The following is a 7839-nucleotide window of genomic DNA, read 5'->3' on the forward strand; positions in this document are numbered from 1 at the left end:
GAAGAGGAGAGTGCAGCAGAGACAGGAGGGCAGAAAGTCTAGAGGAGCTGGAGCCTGGGAAGCAGCACAGAATGAATCCTAGCTTGGTCATTATTTTTCCATCAAGGACAACCTCACCGCTAAGACAGGGGTAGGGCATGGAGATGCTAGCACTGCCGGGGCGGGGGGGGGAAAACTCTCTATGACATCTCAGCATGCTGGCGCTGTGGTGACTGAGTGGTCATGGTGCCTGATTACAATCCTGAAAGCTGTGGGTTGGCTCTTGTTCAATCTCACAGTGAAAAGCCAGCGCTAGCTCACCCAGCTGCAGAGCGGGTACCCAATCCATCGGGTTAGGGCACTCAAAGGCAGCTGGACGTGATGCTGGCACGTCCCTCCCTTGTGTACCGTTGGCTATGAAACAGACATGCCACAACGACACCAGCCTGCTAAGCCATTGGCTTGGGGGAAGTTTGATCCTAGGGCTGTAACTCCTAGTGCAACACTAGTATAAACTCATGGGAAACCCAAGCCCTTGACCAACTGAAATGGAAATGGATCTTGGGGCAAAGACCCCAGTATTTCCAGATCTAACAAAGACAACAGGCAATGGAGAAACAGAAAAGGAGGAAAGAATGTGCCTCAGCCAGACTCAACAATCCAGATCCATCCCTTCCACCAGGAAATGTCTGCCCCAACCATGCCAAGAGCTGGGGATCCTGGATAAGTCTCATTAGCCACTTGCCAAACCTCCAGCAATAACTGGCTATCCATTTTATGGAAGAGAATCATCCTCGAATGCTGAGGGATCTCCGCTGGAGACAAAATCGCCTCTTCAGCCACTAGAGGGCATCCTTAATCACACAAAACCACCCAGCAAGCTTCTCATTCATTATCATATTGACACGCCTTAACGCAGCTGTGGAGAGAGAGTAGCAAAGGGATTCAGTCTCTCTGCCCCATTCAGTCCTTGCTGAGAATGCCCCAAAGATGCTATTCTTTGCTAACTGAAGATAGATTTTAGTTCCCTTCCAGATGGGCTGATGGATTTATGCTGAGACCCATGAGCCAGGTTGTGCTGCAGTAGCAGTGATTCATCTTGAAATAATAAAACATCTGGACAGGAGGAGGAGTGGCTCTGCCTACAAACAGCAGATTGGCCTATTCAGCCTGCCCAGCTGGGTAGCCTCAGTGCAGTAGCACTTTAAAGTTCAGATAATCTTCAAGAGCAAAATGAGCAGCTCCACGAACAGTAGGGAAAACAAACATAGGAGAAAACAGGTACCCTGTGAACTCCACAAGAGAGACTCGACTGTGTCATCAACTCTCATGAGGTTATTGCAAATCTTCTGATGGTTGGTGTTGGATGTAAAGCCTCAGGTCCCGGAGTCATGTTGTTTTGTGAGTCATGTTACCCTAAAATTTAGACACTAATTAAATTACCTACACATTTGTCTAATTTATCAAAAGAGTAACAAGGTTGTGACCTGCCCTAAAGGAATTGCCAGAGTGTTACCAGGGGGCTTGTCTCTGACCCACAGAGGGCTCCCCAGAGCAAGCTAGTCTTGCTAACCCTTGAAAGGACACAGATACAGCCTTCCTCAAAAGCATGGACACATAAGCAGTAATTCTTCAAAAACAAATAAATAATTATTTATTTAGAGAAATGAGTGTGTAACCCTGCGCGGGACTCACCCTTGCGGTGCCTCCTGCTTGTACCTTCTGGGAATTAGCTCTCTAGTTGTCAGAGCGCTCTCTCCAGGCCAGTGTCCCGCTTTTCCTGGCCCCCGTGTCCCTCCTGGACCCGTTACCCCTTGCATGCCGGGGGTGGACGAGCACAAGTCCATGGGACTAGATGTACTGCATCCGAGGGTGCTAAAGGAGTGGGTGGATGTGATTGCAGAGCCGTTGGCCATTATCTTTGAAAACTCATGGCCATTGGGGAGAGATCCCGGATGACTGGAAAAAGGCTAATGTAGTGTCCATCTGTAAAAAAGGAAAGAAGGAGGATTCAGGGAACTACAGGCCAGTCAGCCTCACATCAGTCCCTGGAAAAATCATGGCGCAGGTCCTCAAGGAATCACTTCTGAAGCACTTGGAGAGGAAAGTGATCAGGAACAGTCAGCATGGATTCACCAAGGGAAAGTCATGCCTGACTACCTAATTGCCTTCTATGATGAGATTACTGGCTCTGTGGATGAGGGGAAAGCTTGACTTTAGCAAAGCTTTTGATACGGTCTCCCACAGTATTCTTGCCAGCAAGTTAAAGTAGTATGGGCTGAATGAATTGACTATAAGGTGGCTAGAAAGCTGGCTAGATCATCGGGCTCAGTGGATAGTGATCAATGGCTCCATGTCTAGTTGGCAGCTGGTTTCAAGCGGAATGCCCCAAGGGTCGGTCCTCGGGCTAGTTTTGTTCAATATCTTCATTAATGATCCAGAGGATGGCATGGATTGCACCCTCAGCAAGTTTGCAGATAACACTAAACTGAGAGGAGTGGTAGATACGCTGGAGGGTAGGGATAGGATACAGAGGGACGTAGACAAATTAGAGGATTGGGCCAAAAGAAATCTGGTGAGGTTCAACAAGGATAAGTGCAGAGTTCTGCACTTAGGACAGAAGAATCCCATGCACTGCTACAGACAAGAGACCGAGTGGCTAGGCAGCAGTTCTGCAGAAAAGGACTTACAGATTACGGTGGATGAGAAGCTGGATAGGAGTCGGCAGTGTGCCCTTGTTGCCAAGAAGGCTAACAGCATTTTTGGCAGTATAAATAGGAGCATTGCCAGCAGATTGAGGGACGTGATCATTCCCCTCTATTCAACATTGGTGAGGCCTCATCTGGAGTACTGTGTCCAGTTTTGGGCCCCACACTACAAGAAGGATGTGGAAAAGTTAGAAAGAGTTCAGCAGAGGGCTACAACAAATAATTAGGGGGCTGGAGCACATGAGGAGCGGCTGAGGGAACTGGGATTATTTAGTCTGCAGAAGAGCAGAATGAGGGGGGATTTGACAGCTACTTTCAACTACCTTAAAGGGAGGAGGTTCCAAAGAAGATGTAGCTAGACTGTTCTCAGTGGTACCAGATGACAGAACAAGGAATAATGGTCTCAAGTTGCAATGACGGCGGTTTAGGTTGGATATTAGGAAAAACTTTTTCACTAGGAGGGTAGTGAAGCACTGGAATGGGTTTCCTTGGGAGGTGGTGGAATTTCCTTCCTTAGAGATTTTTAAGGTCAGGCTTGACAAAGCCCTATCTGGGATGATTTAGTTGGGGATTGGTCCTGCTTTGAGCAGGGGGTTGGACTAGATGACCTCCTGAGGTCCCTTCCAACCCTGAGATTCTGTGTTTTCCTAAATTTAAACTAACAATATTTTTTACTTAATTAGACCCTTTAGTCTTAAAACTAATTACTGTTTTATGTAAACTAAAATGTCTTGATACTGTCACCACTCTTTTTATGTCCAATTAAGAGAAATGTAATTTTGCAATATTTAAACCCCTTCTGAGATTTTTCTGCAAGCCTCTATTTAAGGTGCTGCAAGATATTTTAAAACAGCTAAAAGCTAAATCTCGTTACACCCCAGCTTTCTTTTTTTTTTAAAGTAAGAATACAGCCCCTCATGGTTGTAGAGAAAAGCTTGTAAATGTGACCCAAGTGCATCCTAAAAGTTCAGAAACCAGCAGGCAAATTAAAAACAACCCATCTTTCCTTTCCTTTGTTTAACCTCAGGATTTTTTGAGGCCTGACTCTCGATTTTTGAAGGTGTGGAGTGGGCAGCACTGCCCTGATCTCTGGCATATACCTCTTTTATGTGAAAGGACAAACCTAGCAGATCTTACTGGCATGTACATCGGATGCTGTTCTGTGCTAGGAAGGGTAAATTAATAGCCACCTAGTTTGTGTAGAGTCAGGAATGTTTATTGCAACTGGGCTGACTGGTTGTTAAGGTGGGGTTTAAAGAGATGAAAAAGAAGCCGCTGTCCTACGGACCTATTCGTTTTAATTCTGCTTTAGTCAACCCTCTCCCTCATTTTGAAAGAAGAGTGTTCCTTGTTTAGTTATGGATAAAATATCTCACCTTGTCATCAGATGTTCAGCTGCGTGTGTGTGTTCTTTGTGTGCTGTCCCAGCTCTGCACAAACAGTTGGCACAGCAGACCTCAATCAACCTGCCCAGTGACCACACGACTGGGTTTAGTAGTGACGGCGCCTGTCCACGAGTATTGTCGACGAAGCACGATAATAGCACCTGGCAGACGATGCGAGGATGCTAAGACATGTATGCCCGTGACAATGGATGCAGCTCAATTAATGGTGGGACTTTCCATTGCCCCCTAGGCTGCACGAAGGGTTAAAGTGAGGTATCCCAACATTTATAGACTGAAACAAACAATCTGGGATAGACAGCTCATGTATCATTTTATGCTTTTCATGCCAGGTTTGTTACTTCCCCTTGTACTTTCCTCCGCAAGTTTCAGACAAAACACTCCTATTCACCACCTGTTTTTGTACTTCCACTCCTAATGGTTCAGACAAAATATCCCTAGTCATCACTTTTGTCAAACCATTTAATCATGTGCTAGGCTGGGGTGTTCTTGTGTCTGCCTGCTGGAATGTGTTCACATATTCAGTGTGTTTTAGCAATGCTAGCAATACTGGTGCCAAGTTCGTGGACCAGACGCTGACTTGCAGACAAGCATCTGCTTTTGGCAGGGCCTGATTGTTGCTCAGAGCATAACTTTTGCAGACTTTGGTTCAGGCCTCAGGCCTTGCACCAGGCCCAGGCTTCAGGCTCTTTCTTTCTACTACATCCCCCCGCTCTTTGTCTTTTTGTGGAAAAGCATACTGCATGGACTGAAGACGACCCCGTGGGCTACGCACTATTATGTGGTCACCTTACTTTTACCATCCACACATACATGCCCCATCTGTCTCTTGGTCCACACATTCCCTTGTACGACTGATGGACAGATTTTATTTTCCAACTGTGTTTAGTCCCTTATGGTCGGCCTGGGACTTTAACTGAGGAATGTAGTTTTATGATTGAGCCTTGGGGCTCTGTGAGTGTGTGTGTGTGTGTGTCCCTTCTGCCCCTCTGAGTCGGCAGCAACAAGGGCCGGGTTCAGTATCCAGGGGTTCCGTTTCAATAACGCAATGCAAAACCGGCTCAAGCCCCCACCCAGTGACCGGGGACAATTACATACCACCCCCCGGGCGCCTCAAGGAGACAATACTTCCCCTCTCGCAAGCACAGAGTCTGAGTGTAGCAAAATCCTTTTAATAAAGGAGGGAAACAATGTGGCATCATATTGGGGAAACACCACAAACAGGATTCATAACGTAAACCATGAGCAAAAGACCCACCAAGTAAGTTTTGGCAGTGTCCTTTTCCTCTTAGGGTCTTAAGTCCAATCACCCCAAAGTCCAACAACCCAAAAGTCTCTGTCCCTGATCAGTGCCGCCTCAGAGTTCAAAAGTTTATCACTGGGTTTTGGCACTCATGTCCCTTGTCTAGCGAGTGCTACTTAATTGATGGTGAGACTCTCTGTCATAAAACAGTCTCATAGTTCCTCATTCACATAATCAGGGTGACAACACTTTATTCCTCCTGCCCCAATAACAAAGAAATTGGGGATCCCAGAACTGTCAAAATAACCATCCCAGGCTGCTTGGGCTATGCTAGGCGGGGTGGGTGTGCAAATGCATACACCTGAAACTCCTTTCCACACTCCCCATAATTCACCACCAGATGTCAGGGTAGAGCTCATCCTGACTCTGCTTACATCTGTAACCCTTCTGATAGCATCTGTAACCCTTCTGAATTGATAGCAGCAAGGGCCGGGTTCAATACATAGGGGTCCCTTGCCTACAACGTAATGCAAACCAGCTCGAGCCCCCACCCAGTGACCTGGGAAAATCCTACACACACCCCAGGGCACCTCAAAGAGGCAATATTTCCCCTCTTGCAAGCACAGAGTCTCGGTGTAGCAGAGAATGTTTAATAACATGAGATAAACAGCATAGCATTAAATTGGGAAAACACTTCAACTAGGCCGTGTCCTTTTCCCTGGGCTCTTGAGTCCAGCAACCCCAAAATCACCCCAAGACTCCAAAGTCCAATACCTCAAATGTTCCAAGAGTCCAGCAACCCAAAAATCACCCACAGTCCCAAAAGTCCTGCAACCCAAAAGTCTCTGTCCCAGGTCAGTGCAGCCCCAGAATTCAAGAGTCTATCTGCAGGGGTTCCCCCCCTCCCCGCCAGCCTGGGTAGAAAGGGGCATCTTACGTGGTCCGGGGCTGACTGCCCTGCCTCTCCGTGGGATTCTGCTTCCGCCTTCCCCACAAACTGCTCAGCTCTGCTCCGCTCTGCCAGCTGCTCTGCTCCACCAGCTGGCCCGTGATCCGCTCTAACCGTCCCCGCAAACTGCCCCGCTCTGTCTGCTGCTCTGCTCCACCAGCCGACCTGTGATCTGCTCCAGCCGTCTTGGCAAACTGCTCGGCTCCGCTCGCTCCGTGGGCACTCCAACTGTCCCACAAACTATTCTGCTCCACCAGCTGCTCTGCTCCGCAATTTAGCTTCAGGCTCCCCCACTAGCTAGCACAGCACTCAGTAATCTCAGCTCAGTAATTTTAGCTCTTTAGTGATTTCAGCTCATAGTAGGGGAGCCCCGGGGCTGGTGCACCATTAGCCCAAAGTGAGTTCAGCTCAACAACCTGTAACTTAGATTCTTAAGGGAATCAAAAATCAGCTCTGATATTCAACGGTGGAGAAAGGAGGAGATGCAATTGGTGCTTCTGGCTCACACAATGAGCCCACACCACCAGGTACAGACACCTATCCCCAGCCTCTCTCAATTCACTGGGTTTTGGCACCCATGTCCTTTGTCTAGCGAGTGCTACTAAATTGATGGTGAGACTCTCTGTCATAAAGCAGTTTCATAGTTCCTCATTCACATAATCAGGATGACAACACTTTATTCCTCCTGTCCCAATAACAAATATTGGGGATCCCACAGCTGTCAAAGTAACCATTTTAGGCTGTCGTGGGCTATGCTAGGTGGGTGTGCCTATGCAAACACGATCAGCCCCTGAAATTCTTTTCTACACTCGCCATAATTCACCACCATATGTCAGGGTAGAGCTCATCCTGACTCTGCTTACATATAATAAATATAATATAATATAATATATATACCTTGGTGGGTCCTGTGCTTATTGGTGGATTTGCTTGCCTCACAGATTCACAGCAGCAAACTTGCTGTTCACTTAGCTAACCTCATCACTGGCCAGCATGGGGAAAGGGAGGAGAACAATCCCTGCAGTTTCTGCTGACCCACCTAGTGGGTCAGGGGACAGGCCAGGGACCTTCCCCTCTGGTGGGACCCACAGTCAGGTCAACTCCTCTTGTATCAAATAGGAAGTTGGGGGGATGGGGGATACACAGGCCCACCCTCTACTTCAGGTTCCAGCCGAGGGCCCTGTGGATCGCAGCTGTCTACAGGGTTTCCTGTACAGTACTGTCCAGCCATGTTACAGGTTACCCTTACTGCTGGTTGTTCCCCTCTGGGATAAGCTTTACTGGGCAGGAAACAGGAACGGCTAGCTTCTCTGTTCCACTGGTTGCATTGCTCTGCGATACCCCAGCAGCTGACACAGGTCCAGTTATTTCTTATAGCTGCTGTCTTCCAGATAACCTACTGAATGGACAGTAGCCAATTTATCAAACATTGCTGTGTCAGGATTTAGTGTTGGTACCCAGACATTGAACAAGGTTGTTTTGAAAAACATGTGCTGTTAGCCCAAAACAGTTTAACTATGGTCTACACAGATCAGAAGATGGGCTGTCTGCAGATCC

Source organism: Mauremys reevesii, linkage group 24 (assembly GCF_016161935.1).
Source record: "Mauremys reevesii isolate NIE-2019 linkage group 24, ASM1616193v1, whole genome shotgun sequence".
NCBI lineage: Eukaryota > Metazoa > Chordata > Testudines > Geoemydidae > Mauremys > Mauremys reevesii.